Raw genomic sequence first — 17,619 nt, 5'->3', positions numbered from 1 at the left:
CCACCAGGGATCCTTGTGGAGATAGAAATGTTCTGCATCTTGACTGTCTCATTGTCAACGTGCTGGTTGTGACCCTTGAACTACGGAGGGGTTAGGGACGTCGACCCGCTGGGCAGTCAAAAATCCACTTACAACTTTGGAGTTGGGTCTCCAATCTGCAGTTCTGCATCTGTGGATTAATGAACCATGGACAGCGTAGCACAGTAGCACATACTTATTGAAAAAATATCCATATATACGTGGACCTGTGCGGTTCAAACCTGTGTTATTCAAGGGCCAACTGTTTTAGAAGATGTTACCACTGGGGGAAACGGTGTACAGGGCGCATGGGATCTCTCTGTATTATTTCTTATGATTGCATGTGAATGTCTAAATCTACAAAGTTTAACTTTTTTAATGGGCAAAAGATCTGAATAACATTTCATCAAAGAAGATATATATCATTGGCCAATAAGCACATGAAAAAATTCTCAGCATCATCAGTCATTAGGGAAATGCAAATCAAAACCCACAATGAGGGCTTCCCTGGTAGCGCAGTGGTTGAGAGTCCGCCTGCTGATGCAAGGGACGCGGGTTTGTGCCCTGGTCCGGGAAGATCCCACGTGCCGCGGAGCGGCTGGGCCCGTGAGCCATGGCCGCTGAGTCTGCGCATCCGGAGCCTGTGCTCTGCAACGGGAGAGGCCGCGACAGTGAGAGGCCCGCGTACCACAAACACACACACACACACACACACACACACACACACACACACACACACAAAATAAAAACAAAACCCACAATGAGAGAACACTTCTGTTCACCCCTGAGAGGATGGCTATAGTAAAGGAGATGGACAATACAAAATATTGGTAGGGAGGTGCAGGAAGAGGAACTCTCACAGCTTGCTGGAGGGAATGGGAAATGGTACATCCAATTTGGAAAACAGTTTGGCAATTCTTCAAAAACTTAAACATAGAGTTACCATTTGACTCAGCAATTCTACTTCTAGGTATCCGTCCATGACAAACGAAAGCACGTGTCCACACGAAGACTTGCACATGAACGTTCATGGCCACATTATTTCTCAATATAATACCCCAGAGGCGGAAACAACACAAACATCCCTCCACTGGTGAATGGATAAACAAAATGTATTCTACCCATACAAGGGAATACTTTTTGGCAATAAAAAGGAATGAAATACTTTTGTGTGCTGTGATTTGGATGAACCCCAAAAATGTGCTTGAAGAAGCCGGAAGAGAAAAGATTACATTTTATATGATTCCATATATATGAATTGTCCAGAGTAGGCAAATCTACGGAGGCCACTAGAAGGTACATTAGCGGTTGCTGGGAGCGGGAACAGTAATGAACTATAACTGGGCATGACGGATCTTACGGTGGGTGGGAGACGTTCTAACCCTAGACTGCACAGACTGATGGTACAAGTCAGTAAATTACTAAAATTGCACTGAAAATGGATAAATTTTATGGTATGGAAATTATTCCTTAATAAAGCGTTTTTAAAAACAAGTTAAAAAAAAGCAAAATGTATACCCAACTAATTTTCAAATGAGTAACATAACCACAATGAAAAGACAGAGGAGGAGGGAGAGGAGAAATCACTAATCCAAGGTGTTTGAAACTATACTATTTGACTATATACCCTGAGTCTTGAGCAGGGTGATGTAGAGAGTTACAAACAGATCATGGACACTTTTCAGTAGGTTTGATTTTGTAGTGATGAGGACCAAGCAATTAAGAAAGTATTTTAGATGCGCTGTAGGCTGAGCAATGTGTCTGTGTGTTGATGTGGCTGGGAACCAGGCATCTCACTGTGGACAAGGGGCCTGCAAATAAGGAATAAGCCAGTACAGACGGAGGAGAATTAGAGACACTGGTATGGACCCAAGATTTCTAAAGCGTGCAAATGCTTCTGTGTGTGCATGTCTCTGTGTCCATGTCTACGTATGTAAGGACGACGCGTATTTACATGTGCGTGTATATGCATACATTTCCTTAACTCTGCACAGAAAGGGCCTAGAAGAAAAGATACGTAACAGCAATGAGCATACACAGGGCCCAGGTTTTGGTGTCTAGTGATTTCATTCTCCATTAAAAGGAACCAAGGCTCCTGGGAAAACTGGCTGATTCTAGGGCTGGGGCAGAGCCCGAATCCTGTTATACCAGAACATAAAGAACTGCTAAAAGCAAACAACCAACAACAAAACCCATGTCAGACGGACACAGACGCCAGCCTGAAGGGTCCTCCACTGGCCAAATCTGGGACAATTTGAATATCAAAATAATGAAGGACAGTAAAGAATTATAATAGAAAAACCATAAGCCCATGCATACAGACAATCAATCAACAGAAACAAGTAAGTGGAAGAGAAGAGAGGTTCCTTCTTACAGGAGAATGTTGAGATAGTTTCCCTTGGAATACCATTCTGGCGAGACGGTATTTTTTTTTTTTTTTCAGTACTTCTGTGGAAGGGGCAGCGGGGTTGGCAAATGAGCATTTTGCAACCACCATAATAAAGTCTGGTTCACGAAAGCCTCTAAATCTTGGCGGCATTTTTTGATAAGGAGCCAGATTATTTGCATAGCCTCAAAGTATGTCCCCCAGATTGTTTATTGGTTCTAAGGCAAACGAGTGTAACTGTTTAGCAAAACAACTGGACAATGTTTCCAGCGGGTGATTAAAGTTAGGGGCAGATGCCATCACGTGCCTCGGGGACGGGACACCCCCAGGAGGACACCACATCACGTTGGAAGTGTGCGCACTGGGAACGCGCAACCTGAATCTGACCACGAGGAAACATCAGAGGTGCCTGCCCCCCACCCAAAGTAGCGGGGCTGTACCCTTCTGTCATAAAAGACAGAAACTGGAAATGTTCCATGTTAAAGGAGGCCAAAGAGACATGACAACCAAAGGCGATACCGACCCCGGGATGGATCCTGCCTTGGAGGGAAAAAATGCTACAAAGGACATTGTCATGTCAACTGGCAAAGCCGGGATACCGATGTTAGACTGGGTAAAGGACTGCATCAACGTTTAATTGCAGAGTTTGATAACCATGCTAGAGCTTTAAAAGGGGGCATCTTTATTTTTCAAGAAATACACAGCAAAATGTTTAGGGGCAGACGGGTGTAGAGTATGCAACTTACTCTCAAATGGTTCAGGAAAAAAAAGTGTTACGCAAATATACATATAGAAAGGGGGTACAAATGATCAAATAAATGGGGCAAAATGTTAACAATCAGTGAATCAAATCTTAGTGAAGGGTCTGTGTTTTCTAGCTCATTCTTACTCTTACAATTTTTCTGTAATTAAAAATTACTTCCAAATAAACAGCTGAAAAAAAAACCCCAAACCCTGAGGCATTCACAGTGGTTCTCTACTGGGTGTGACTTTGCCCCCCAGGGCACATTTAGCAACATCTGGACATTCTGGTTGTCATAACCCAGGGATGCTACTAAACATCCTACAACGTCAGCCCCCTCAACAAAGAATGATCTGGCCCCAAACTTCAACAGTGTCACAGCGGAGAAACCCTGCCCTACTCGGCTGACAGGATGGAAAATCATCCTGCCAATGGTGGCTGGCAGAGTGCCCTTGAGGAAGGCAACCTGGCAGCACCCACTGAAATGAATAATGCACCTAATACCTGCGTTATGGGCTAAGTCGTGGCGCCCAGATTTCATATGTTGAAGCTCTAAACGTCAGTACCTCAGAATGTGACTGTATTTGGAGACAAGCCCTTTCAAGAGGTGATGAAGTTAAATGAGACTGGTGTCCTTATAAGAAATTAGGACATACAGACGCCAGAGATACACACACAGAGGAAAGACAACGTGAGGACACGGTAAGGCGGCTGCCATCTCCAAGCCAAGGAGAGAGTCCCCAAGAGAAATCAACCCTGCTGACACCTTGACCTCAAGCTTCCAGCCTCCAGGACTGTCATATTTCTGTGGCTTCGGCCACCCAGTCTGTAGTATTTTGTTATGGCAGCCATAGCAGACTAATACATCCTGGAAATTATCACAGAAAGAAAGGTACAGTAGCCCTCCCTTATCCACGGGGGATATCTTCCAAGACCCCGAGTGCATGCCTGAAACCATGGATTATCCCAAGCCCTGTGTATGTTTTATCTTATACACACATACCTAAAGTTTATATAAATATATATATAAAACTATAATTGATTTACAATAGTTATATATATAAAACTATAGTTGATTTACAATATGGTGTAGTTTCAGGTGTACAGCAAAGTGATTCAGTTATATATAGTTATTTGTTTTCTTTTTCCGAGTCTTTTCCGTTATAGGTTACTATAAGATAATGAATATAGTTCCCTGTGCTATACAGTAAATCCTCGTTTACCTCTTTTATATATAGTGGTGTGTATCTGTTAACCCCATACTCCTAATTTATCCCTCCTACCCCTTTCCCCTTTCGTAACCATAAGTTTGTTCTCTATGTCTGTGAGTCTGTTTCTATTTTGTAAATAAGTTCATTTGTATTATTTTTTTAGATTCCATATATAACTGATATCATATAGTATTTGTCTTTCTCTGACTTACTTCACTTAGTATGATAATCTCTGGGTCCATCCATGTTGCTGCAAATGGCATTATTTCCTTCTTTTTTATGTCTCAGTAATATTCCACTGTGTATATATACCACATCTTCCTTATCCATTCATATGTTGATTGACATCTAGGTTGCCTCCACATCTTGGCGATTGTAAATAGCGCTGCTATGAACACTGGGGTGCATGCATCTTTTTGAATTAGAGTTTTCATCTTTTCCAGATATATGTCCAGGAGTGGGACTGCTGGAGCATATGGTAACTCTGTTTTTAGTCTTTTAAGGAACCTCCATACTAAAGTTTATATTTTAATTTATATTTAAATTATATCGTAATTTAAAGTTTAATTTATAAATTAGCCACAGTAAGAGATTAGCAATAACACAGAACAATTATAACAATATACTGTAGTAACAGTTATGTGAACGTGGTCTCTCTCAAAATATTTTATTGTACAAATGTAATGCCTTTCCCATGTTAAGCAAGGAACATGCACTATGGCCGTAACTTTTGCAGTTTGACTTGTGACTGCAAAGCTAGCACGAAATTCTTTCTCCTTCACTCTTTCACAGATAGAAGATTCATTCGTACCACAGATCTCAGCAGTCTCAGCATACAACTTTTTTTTTTTCTTTCCTTAAAAAGCTGAGAACTTTTACTTTTCACTTAAAGGAAGCACTTTACAGCCCCTCTTCGTCATATCTAAATAGCCAGAGTCACTCCTCATGCTTTTTGGGGCCATTATTATGTAAAAACAAGGGTCACCTGAACACAATCGCTGCAATACACGACAGTCGATATGATAACCAAGACAGCCACTTAAGTCACGAAAGGGCAGAATGCACTGGACAAAGGGGTGATTTATATCCTGGGGGGGCAGAACAGGGCGGCATAAGATTTCATCACGCGACTCAGATTGGCACACAATTTAAAACTTATGGATTGTTCACTTCTGGAAATTTCCATTTAATATTTTTGGACCATGGTTGACCACAGGTAACTGCAACTGTGGAAGGTGAAACCACAGATGATGGGGGACTACTGTACTTGTACGTAGGGAAGTTGGGCTCAAGGGAGGTTTTTAGAAAATGGGCCAAAGCCCAATGTAAAATGGATTCTCAGCAACAGAGAACACTGTGGCATGTGCAAAGCACGGGGAGTGAAGGAGAGACGTACGTTTTAGAACGAATTGTTCCGGCGTCTTCGGAGGGAGTCTTATATGATATGATCCCATATGTTTGGAAATCCATGATAAACCCCTATAGTATCATGTATACTGAGTTCATCATATATTATGAGCACGGGGAAAAACACGAGAATAAATCTTAGATCATTAACATAAGGACAGCACAAAAACATACACATTATACACACGTGTGGAGTTACAGGTGTATGATAAAGTAATAAAAGTGAGAAAGCTTAAAAGAAAGACCAGCCCTGAGATTTGTGGCACAGGGAGCCAGGCGGAATGCGGGCTATTTGGCAGGGGAGGGTAAGGGAGGGTCAGAGCAGAACCCAGAGACACCAGAGTGCTGGCTACATACAGGCCCTGGGTGGGCACCTGCATATCTTAGCTCACTCCTTCAACACAACAATCCTGGGAGCAGCCCTGTTAGGATCCTGATTTCGTGGATGCAGAAACTGAGGCAAAGAGAAGGCAGTAGTTTGCCCAGGGTCACACGGAAGAAAATGGCAGAGCTGGGCTTTGGCCCCAGGAAGGTTGACTATTGGGCTGTGCTCGAAACCAGTCCATAAATTTGCCACTTGACTTTTTAAAACATATGTGTAAAGGAAGGATTTAATTTTCCCATTTCAGAATTTGGCAGATGTGTTGGGTTAAAAAAATAATAAGAATAGAGATGGTTGGAACATATCTGAATGATGCAGTGAATAAGCATATATGTATGTATACATGTATATACGTATGTATGTATACATGTATACATGTATACACATATGTACGCACAATCCACCTCTACATAAAATTTATCTGTTGTATACAAAAAAAGTTCATGTCCTACAAATAAAATATATAATTTCTTATATATTTAAGAAAACATATCTTCTTAACTTAGGTTCATGGAACATTTACAAAAGCAATAATTTTAGTTTTGTACTTGGACACAAAGAAAATCTTCATTAAAAAAGTAGAGATTTCAGAGGCCACATCCTCTCACTGTAAGTCTGTTAAATTGGAAATAAATTCCAGTGATAAAAAATGTACTGCTTAAAAACTAAGAAAACATTTCTTAAAAGAACTCTAAAGAGTAAATCAAAACACAAAATAAAAACCACCAATAAAGCAATGAAAAGGAACATATTTCATAGTAAGATCTATGTGTCATAGCTAACGCTGCAATCAGAGGAAAATTTATAACCTTTAAAATGCCTTTTAGAAAAAAAGACTTTAAATAATCGTACTGTTACCCTTAATTAAATTACAAATTAATAAAGTTAACCAGGAAGAGGGAATTATAGACATAAAAGCCCAAATTGGTGAAATAGAAAACAAAAATAGCAAAAAGGTGGTTTTCGGAAAAGATAATAAAAGTGTAATAAATAAAATAGATAACTCTCTCATGAACTTGATTAAGGAAAAAGAGCAAAACTATAAAAGCTCAGGCAAGAAAAAAAAAGAGATGAGAGATACAGAAGACATAAAATCACTAAAAGAGAAAATTAGTTGCTACCAAGTGGCAACATAAATGAAACCCTTGAGGAGTGAAATAGCAATGAATAGATTACCCCAAAAGCTGCAGTAAATTTATTTAAAGCAAATTACCATAAAACAGACTAAGAGATTAAAGATCTCCTTTAAAACATGTACCAGGCCCAGACGGTTTTACAACTTAGTTCTAATATTTAACCTTTAAAGAGAAGATAATTCCAATGTTCTTCAAACCGTTCCAGGATACAGAGAAAGGCAGACAGAGTTCCCTTTTGTAGAACATTTGTATTCGCACACACCTGATGGCAGATTTCCTGCTCTTTTGAACCTGAGGCCCTGTTATTTCTAGGATCAGATATCAGGGATGTCTTTCATCAACACTGAGAATACAGTTTCACAGTATTAATGGCTATTTAATGGATACATGATACTTTCTTTAAGCCGACCTCTACTGATGGATACGTTGGTGGTTTGCTGTCTTTTGCTATTGAACAATTGCAGAAATCAGTATCCTGATAATGGATCATTTTGCAAATGTGCACCGTCAGTGTAGAATAAATTTCTGTAAGGGTTTGAAGGGCATATGCAACTTTCATTTCATTGAAATTATCTTATTTGTCTCCACAGAAGTTGTTACCAACTTAATCTTCCAACATCAATGACTGTGGTGGAGGGTTTCCCTGTACATTCACCTATCAAACTCTTTAATATTCAATAATCAGATAGGTTTAAAAATCTCATGGCTTTAATTTGCATTTCTTGTATCATAATCGAGGCTCTCAGCATCTTTTCATCCTCAAGAATCACTGGCATTTCCTCTTCTGAGAACTGTCTTTGTACCCTTTATTCTTTTGTCTTCATGATTTACAAGAGCTTCTTAATATATTGATGAAATTAGCCCTATGTCTATGATATGAGTGGTAACTATTTTCCCCAGGATATAATTTTTAAAAATTATTTTTTCGTATTTTTTGCTATGCAAAATATTTTTATTTTCTATATTTTCTTCATTTAAGCGTAACTGACGTATAATAAACTGCATGTTTAATGTATACAATTTAGTAACTTTTTCCCCACAATTTAGTAACATCTGACATACAATTAAACCATTGCCACAATGTGTTGAACATATCCACCACCCCCCAAAGTTTCCTTGAGCCCTTCTGTACTCCTCCTCCCAACACGGTCCCCATCCCCCCACCCCCCTCCCAAGGTAACAACTGATTTTTTTGTCACTCTAGATTTGTCTGGATTTTCTAGAGTTTTATATAAACAGAATAATACAGTATGTGCTCTTTTCGGGTCTGGCTTCTTTCACTCATTGTCATTATTCTGAGGTTTATTTAGGCTAGTACTTTTCATTTTTGAGTAGTATTCCAATGTACGGATACGCTACAACTTAAAAAAAATTGCCCAAACGTTATGGGTATTTGGGTTGTTTCCAGTTTTCATAAAACTGCTATGAATATTCCATGTACAAGTGTCAGTATATGCATCTGCTCTTATTTCTCCTGGACAAATACCTAGGAATAGAATGTCTGGATAATATGGTGGGTACATATTTCACATTTTGGGGAACGGCCAAACTGTTTTCCAAAGCAGCTGCACCATTTTGCATCCCCACTAGGAGAGTATGAGTTCCACTTTCTTTACCAGCACCTGGTACGGCCAGTCTTCTTAATTTTAGCCAATATAATGATGTACAGTAGCATCACATTGTGGTTTTAATTCGCCTTTCCCAAATAACTAATGATGTTGAGTATGTTTTTATGTGCTTGCCCATATATCTTCTTAGATGAAGTCTCTGTTCAAAGCTTTTGCCCATTTTTATCTGTTGTCTTACTATTCAGTCATAAGCGTCCCTCATATATTTTGGATACGAGTCCTTTATCGGATGTATGATTTGAAAATATTCCCTTCCAATCTCTGGTTTGTCTGTTCATTCTCTTAGTGTCCTTCAAAGTGAAGCCTGTAATTTTGTTAAGTTCAGTTAATTTGTTCTAATTATGGCTTTTGCTTTTGGTGTCATGTCTGAGAAATCTTTAACTCAAAGTCACAAAGATTTTTTTCCTATGTTTTCTTCTGTATTTGTTGGCTTTAAATTTAGGCCTCTGGTTAAGTTTTGAGTTAGTTTTTCTATCTGATGCAAGATGTAGATCCAGGTTCATTTTCTGGCATATGGATACCCAGTTGTTCCAGTGCTGTCTGTTGAAAAGACTACCCTTTCTCTACCAAACTGCCTTTGCACCTTGATCAAAATTCAGTTGTCCATAGATGTGTAGGCCTCTATGGACTCTCTAGTCCGTTCTGTTGATCTGTTTGCTCACCTTGATGCTACTACCACACTGTTGGTGTAGTCCTCCCACTTTGTTCATTTTCAGAGTTGTTTTGGTGTTCTAGGTCATGTGCATTTCCACATGAATTTCAGAATCAGTTTGTTAATTTCTACAAAATGCCTGCTGGGATTTTCCCTGATATTACACCGGGTGTAGAAATCAATATTGAATCTTGTGGTTCATGAACATGGTATACCTCTCCATTTATTTAGATATTCTCTCAGTTCTTTCAGCAATATTTTGCAATTTCCAGTGTACAGCTCTCACATCTTCTGTCAGATTAGTCTCTAAGTATTTCATACGGTTCATGTTACTGTAAATGGTATTTTAAAATTTCAATTTCAGATTATTTCCCGCTAGAACATAGAACTGGAATTGATTTTTCCATGTTGATCTTGCATCTGCCACCTTGCTAAATTCACATATTAGTTCTTGTAGTCATCTTATATATTCATCAGGTTTTCTACACATATAACTATGTCATCTGCAAATAAAAACAGTTTTATTTCTTCTTTTCCAACCTGGGTGTCTAAAATTTCTTTCTCTTGCCTTCTTGTTGTGTTCCTGACCTTAGGGGGAAAGCAGTCAGTCTTTCTTCATTAAGAAGTTATAGCTGGGACTTCCCTGGTGGCGCAGTGGTTAAGACGCCGTGCTCCCAATGCAGGGGGCCCAGGTTTGATTCCTGGTCAGGGAACTAGATCCCACACGCATGCCGCAACTAAGAGTTCACATGCCACAACTGAGGAGCCCGCCTGTCGCAACTAAGACCCGGCACAATCAAATAAATAAATAAATAAATATTTTAAAAAAATAAGCTATAGATGTAGTTTTTTCATTAGAGCTTTATCAGGTTGAGGAAGCTCCTTTCTGTTTTCTACTTGCTTTTGTAATACTTGGCTGTTGGATTTTGTCAAGTTCTTTTTCTGCATCTATTGAGAAAATTGTATGGTTTTTCATTTGTTAATATGGTTAAGTGACTGATTTTCTAAAATGTCAAACTAACTCTGCATTCTCGAACCCCAGTCGGTCATGATGTATAATCTTCTAATATATTACTGGATTTGATTTGCTAAAATTTTGCAAATAAAATTTTGCATCTATATTCACGAGGGATACTTAACTATAGCTTTTTTTCTTACAATGTCTTTAGCTATAGCTTTCTTTTCTTACAATGTCTTTGGCTGGTTTTCAGATCAGGGCAGTGCTGGCCTCATAATGAGCTTGGAACTATTCCCCCCTTTTCAATTTTCCAGAAAATGTTGTCTAGAATTGATTTTATCTTTCTTAAATGCTTGGCAGGATTCACCAGTAAAGCCATGTGGTCCTGGAGAATGTCTGGGGGAATGTTTTGAACGATAACTTTGATTTTATCAGCAGAGAGAGAACTATTCAGGTTATCTATTTCTCGAGTAGTTTACACCTTTCAAGACATTTGCCCATTTCACCTAAGTTGCTGAATTTAAAGACTTGTAGAGCGTATTCCCTTATGACCCTTTTTATATCTGTAGAATCGGTACTGCCATATCGCTCATTTCCGATACTGATACTTTGTGTCTTCTCTCTTTTTCTCCTGATATTTCTGGGTACAGGTTTATCAACTGTATTGATCTTCTTCAAACAAATCGGCTTTTGGTCTCATTATTTTTTCTCTTGTCTTTGTTCCATTTCATTTGTTTCCCCTCTGAGCTTTATTATTTTCTTGTTTCTACTACTTTGGGGTTTAGCTTGTTACTCTTGCTCTAGTTTCTTACGGTAGACGCTGAGGCCGACTGGAGCCAATTCTTTTCTAGTGCACATGCTGGTGCTCTGTGCTGCTTCCTGGGTGCTGCCCTTAGCAGAGCCTACACGTTTTGATATGCTGTGTCTTCATTTTCATTGAGTTCAACATATTTTCTAGTTTTCATTTGGATTTCTTCTCTGACACTGTCCTATTGGAAGCATGTTATTTAGTTTCCAAATATTTGAGGATTTTCCAGAGACTTTTTTATCATTGATTTTCAATTTAATTCCATTGTGGGGTCAGAGGACAGACTTTACATATCACTTGAATCATTTTAAACGTACTGGGATTTGTTTTATGGTCCAGAACCTGCTTCTATCTTGGTAAACGTTCTGCATACACTTGGAAACAGTATGTTCTCTGCTATTGTTGGGAGGAGTGTTCTGTAAGTGTTCATCAGGTCAACTGGGTTGAAAGTACTGTTCAGAGTTATATCCTTACTGCTCTGCTCTCTACTTGTTCTATCAACTTTTGAGATAGGTGTATTAAAATCCCCAATTCTCATCCTGGATCTGTTTCTTTCTCCTTTTACATATTATTCATTATTTTTTCCCTTCCGGCTACTGGGTTTGAAGTCATATTTAGATATACCAACTTATGAATCAACAGTCATTTAAATACTTTATATGTTATAGGATCCGATACGGAGTACTTCTGTTATTATTTTTCTAAATATCCTCTAGTTTGGGATTTTGTTGTGTCTTTGACAGAGTTTAAAAGCCAGGAACACCACCAATCAAAACAGTGAAACGCTGGATCCAATCCCCACAAAGTCAGAAACACATCAGGGAATCCTTGCCCATCGTATTTCCAAATTAGCCTGCAGCCCCCTCCCCTAAGGTAGCACACCAGGAGCACAAGATCACTGGCGTAAACGTTTGACTGGACACAGCAAAAAATCAATTGTACACTCGTATCACAGTAAGTGATAAAAGCAGGAACAATACGGATAGTGTAGGTGGAACCAACCCAGGTGTGTCTATTCTTTAAAACTAAGGAGACAGGACTTCTGGCAAAAGCCTAACCGTTGCTACTCTGGGCAGTGAGACAACAGGGGATGATTTTTCTTCATTATTCTCGTGTGTATGTTTCATAGGCTCTATAATGAGCATATGCCATGTTTTTAAGCGGAAATAAAATCTCTTGAAATTTGGGAGTGGCCATCTTTTGGTCATGAAGAGATGGGCCGTGATGGGGTGACCTTCGGGCAAAGGGGTCCAGGTGGAAAAGCCTGGCTGTGGGTGCAGGCGGGGCGTGCAGAGCTGGGACGATGAGTGAGGGCCAGGCTACCACGAGACCCAGAGGTATCCAGACGGCAGCCCCGAGGGGACAGGGAATCCTGGGGGGGGGCGGTATGAACAGGCACATTTGTTCACCTGCTCACTGGCTGTACAGAGCAGATGGGAGGGGGGAAGACAGTGAGGGAGATACAGAGAGACCATCCTCAGTGAAGTCCTGGGGCAGCTTGGAGGGGACGGGAGTGAGCAGCCTGGGGGAGAGCCCGTGAGAAGGTTCTGGTCCGGGAGTTCAGAACATGCCCACAGAGCTCGTCGGGCCTCGTCTCCTGCCCCGCCAGACCCCCACACCCACTGGAGGAGTCGCAGGCCCCAGCCTGCAAGACCTTGCGGGGACCACCTCCTCGGGACCCCGAGGGCTGCATGAGTGATGTGCGGTGACCAGGATGGTCACCAGAAGTTATGACCACAAGTCCTCCCCAGAGCCAGGGGGAACATCACACCCCAAGACCAGAACAGAGGGGCAGATGTCAGGAGGGCGCCTGGGACCCTATTCTTGTCCTGAGCAAGGCAACTCTGACCCAGGTGAGACCGAGGCGGACACAGACCAGGATGTCACAGAAGGAGAACCTCGCCCTCAGGGCTACACCAGTCCACGGACCACATGCTTCAAGGTAACCTAGGGGCCTGTTACCGACACACATTCCTGGGCCTCCCTACAGCCACTGTGACTCAAAATCTTGAGAGGTAGGTCTCTGAGTCTGTGTTAAAAGTTCTCCGGGTGATTCGAGAGGCACCCAGGGAAGTTCCAACCTGAAGCATCACTGCCCAGCCCCAGCCAGCGGGGGCTCCCAGCCTTCCTCGCCGGGAGTAGCTCTGTCTGTCACCAAGAGGAGGACTTCCGTTTCTGCCAATAAGTGGGTCTGATGCCACGAAAAGCCTCTCTCTGCAAGTTCCGGAACAGAGCCAACCTCCTGCAGGCTCTGCTGAGCTCACCTGACAGGGAAGGGGGTGTCCCCATGGCCAAGAGGGGAGCAGGCGCGCCCTGGCTCTGACCCGCTGGCCTCTAGGGGTTGCCCACCTGAGGAGCCCCAGTGTGGACCTTACGGCCCCCCGAGGGGAAGAGGCCGCACCTGGAGGCAGCAGGAAGCAAGAACTGGCAGCTGAGGCTCCACATCGAAACGCTGAACCAAGAGCCAAAGGGTGACGCAGACCAAACCCCAAAGCCAGACAAAAGCCAGCCAAACCCTCGCGTCGGCCAGCGGGGGAAGGACGCTCCCCTGCCGTGGCCTGTGCTCCCTCGCGTCGGCCAGCGGGGGAAGGACGCTCCCCTGCCGCGGCCTGTGCTCCTGGAGCGTAAGTGGTGGTGTGCTTAGGCTCGCCCTTATGGGACACTGGCTCTGTGCTTACGTGACACGGGTTGTCTAGAAAACCCCACACCTCTAAACCAACCCCACGCGTGTCCTGGCGTGGTTCGCGGGGTCACCTCTCCAGAGCCCACGGGAGCCCATGGATACAAAACCTCCACAGTCACAGCCTACGCCGGGACCCACGAAGAAGCAAGCGCCAGAGAGTCCACCGCGCACAGAATCAGACTCTCCACGAGGCGCAGGTGAGGGAGGGACAGGATGGGTACGAGGAGGTGAGCACATTCAAGGGGCCAAAGAATCCAAAGCTCTGTCGTCAAACAGGAGGAAAATACAAGACGCTAAGACCAAGCAGGTGAGCCCCTCACATGAGGACATTTGGAAATGAAAAACCAGGTGGCAACTGAAATAAACACCTCACCGGCCGGCACACGGGGAAGAGTTAGGAAACCACGAAGAAGCTGTGCCGAGGATGCAGCACAGGAAGACCGAGACGGCGGGTTGGAGAGACGCCGAGGAGGATGGACCTGGAGGGGCAAGTGGAAGTTTCCAGGCGAGGTCAGAGCAGTTAGGGGAGGTACTGTTCTAGGACACGGTGGGGCTGATTTTCCACTTGACGCAGGACACAAACCCTCATTCAGAAATCACGACACCTTGTAGGCAGGACAAGTAAAAATAATCCACCAGCTTGACTGACTATAGTGAAACGATGGAACACCAAAGTCAAAGAGAAGGTATTCAAGGCCACCAGATGGGAGGAAGGGTCACCTACAAAGGACTGCCAGTTAGCTCAACAGGGCACACCAGCCGGGAGACGGTGGTGGATCTCCAGCCTGTCAGACAGAATACAGACCTCTAATAACCTATAATGGAAAAGAATCTGAAAAAGAATAAATATATATATGTGTGTGTATGTGTGTGTGTGTGTGTGTGTGTGTGTGTGTGTGTGTGTGTGTGTAACTGAATCACTTTGCTGTACACCTGAAACACTGTAAATCAACTATACTTCAATTAAAACAAATTTTTTCTATTAAAATAAATACAGATCTCAGCCTGTGATGTTCTACACAACTAAACCATCGTCCAAGAGCAAAGGCAAAATACAAAAATTTCAGACGAGCAGAAACTGAGCAGGCCGTCGACAGACCATCCCGGAAGAGAGCACAGGCTTCAGGAGGAAGGAAACTAAACCCAGACTGAGAGACAGAAAACTCGCAAATCTGTCGGCAAACACACTCCTGTAGCGTCAGGACAAGCAGCTAACGCAGAGGACTGTTTACAAAGGCAAAAGCCAAACACGGGGCAGCAGGGCCCGTGAAACGGGAGGGTGATGGGGGGGAGGGGGTGCGGGAGGCAAGGAGCAGCTGCTGACCGATGGGACGGGCAGGCCGTCAGGACAGAATCGACTTGCACGGCCTCCACACGCGGAAGGCAAGAGGATCGGAACCCCGCCACCCCCGGCGAAGCCCGTCAGACGTGAAAAGGAGCTGCAAAACCTCAGAGCAGGCAGGGCCTCCACGCCTCCGACGTGGTCCCTCCACGGAGCGGGGCACGTGGGCTTCAGGCCCATCATTCTCCGAAATTCTCTGTCTGAAGTCTCTGTGATGAGAGTGCTCTTTTCACCTGGTGTCCTCACCCCGCCCCCACCCCACCCCCCACAGCTCCACCGTCACCCCGGGAGCCCCTGAGGTCACAGGTCCCACCTCCAGCTGGCTCCTGGCTCCCCCTACCCGCACCCCAACACCATGGCTGCAGGCCCTGGGCTGGCCCGCCACCGAGTCTCGCCTGTGGGCCCTGATCAAGTCCTGCCTCCCCAGGGAACCACGCAGGGCACAGGGCTAACCCATGGCCACTCCTGCTCCGTGGCCTCCACAACCTGCCCCGTCCAATGCCTGCTGGGTCCGGGTCACGACTCATGCCCGAGGCCGCCAGACTGGTGAAGAAGCCCCGCAGGCATCTGTGTGAGGTGGGTGAGGTCAGCACCCGCCCAACGCAGACACCGCGTGCCACGCCCAGGTCACCTGGCAGACACGCAGAGGTGTGGCTGGCCCCCGAACACCTCTGTCCAAGATACTCCTGCCATTCGCTGGCCTTTCCTCGCCCTCCCAGCCAGTTCCACTCAGCCCTGATGTCACCTCCTCCTAGAAGCCTTCCCGGACCTGCCGGGCTCAAGCCAGGTACTCAGCCCTCAGAGGCCCACACACTCTGCCCTCTTGCTGTCGCCTTTCTTCCTCCCTGGATGTCAAGGAGCGCGAACAGTCCCTGGAGAGTCAGGATGGCGCGAGCAACCGAGTGACCGGAACCTGCAGGGGGGTGGGCGCCGTGCAGGAGGGACCCGGGCCGCACCGGCCACCTGTCACCGCTCACGAGATCTTCCCTGAAGACGGGCATCCACCCGGAAATCAGAGCGGCTCAGACAAGGCCCTAGAACCCACGAACGAGGGGGAGCAGGTCTGCCTGGGACACGGGGCCTGAGGGTCGCAGGACAGGAGCCCAGAGAAGCTGCGAGCCTGAGACACAGAGAGATATCACTGAGGTGGGGGAGAGGTGTGCGGGCGGGCACTGCCGTGGGCAGGGGATACCCTGGGCTGGTAGGTGCCGTGGGCAGGGGGGCAGGCGGGCGCACGGGCAGGTACCGCGTGCTGGGACAGAGGTGATTTTGTCCAGCACGCCCCATCCTTGAGGTTCAGGTTCAAGGCCTGGGACTGGCGTGGCGGTGGAATTCAGCACGGCTGTTTGCGCCCCAGCGCGTGGGAGCTGGGCCTGCAGGCCTTTCCCAGTGATGGCATCTGGCCCCGGGATTAGCGCCCCTTCGCCCACACCAGGGCTCTTGAGAGCCTCTGGGTGAGGAGGGTTCAGGAGTGTCAGGTAACCCACGGGACCCAGGCCGACAGCTCAGGCTCCAGAAATCCGGTGGCTCTGGGCTGGGCTGACTTATCGCGTTGGCAGGAAAGAAAAAACTCCTCCGTGCGGGAGCATTCCACAAAAGGCGCCCGACTTCCCGGCACTTGTACCTCATTAACATTCCGCAGACATCGCTGAGGACTTAATAACGCCAAGCAGGCTGAATGGACGCATCGTTTCGGGCTGCTCCGCATTCAGCCACCAGCGAGCGACGCTCCTTCCCGCGCCCGACCTGCGCATTAGCATTTGCAGAAAGCCCCCATCTGCATTGCGACAATGGTCCTGCCCCAAATCCGGAGCCGTTGTCACAATTGTCCTTTGTACCCACTCCAGCGGGCAGGCAGGCAACGCGACCCAGGGGCCCGTCGGCGAGGCGGCCGGGCCAGAATCCCGACGGTGTGTGAGGAGGCCCTGGGCAGCCCAGCGCCCAGCAGGGTGGGCGCCCAGGCTCGGTCTTGCACGCCCAGCTCCCAGAGAGGACGTCCACAGGCAGCCTTGGGAGCAGGGAGAGGCCGTGGCTCCTTTCCAGAACACTTTCTGCCCTTCTGCCAGCAGCGACCAGGTGCGGGAGGGTGCACCACGGGTTGGCCGCCCACAAAGCCGGCAGCAGGCGGACGGGGTGTCAGCCGCCCATGAGCACGACGTGAACTCACCACCCTCTGCCATGCTTGAGACAGCGACACCACCCTTGCAACCACCAGTAAGCTGAAACGTTCTGGCGGACGCGGGAACGCTCTGGGGGTCCCGGGAAG

General features: G+C 45.3%; 1 protein-coding gene across 1 annotated transcript in view; it reads right to left on the bottom strand.

Moving 5' to 3' along the window:
* KCNQ1 (potassium voltage-gated channel subfamily Q member 1) overlaps nt 1–17,619 on the bottom strand; it is a 356,598-nt gene that overhangs the window by 231,241 nt on the left and 107,738 nt on the right. The gene's annotated exons all lie outside the window — the stretch shown is intronic.

The sequence above is a fragment of the Lagenorhynchus albirostris genome, chromosome 9 (genome assembly GCF_949774975.1).
Source record: "Lagenorhynchus albirostris chromosome 9, mLagAlb1.1, whole genome shotgun sequence".
NCBI lineage: Eukaryota > Metazoa > Chordata > Mammalia > Artiodactyla > Delphinidae > Lagenorhynchus > Lagenorhynchus albirostris.
The sequence above is the reverse complement of the archived record's forward strand: the minus strand, read 5'-3'. Positions and strand labels throughout refer to the sequence as shown.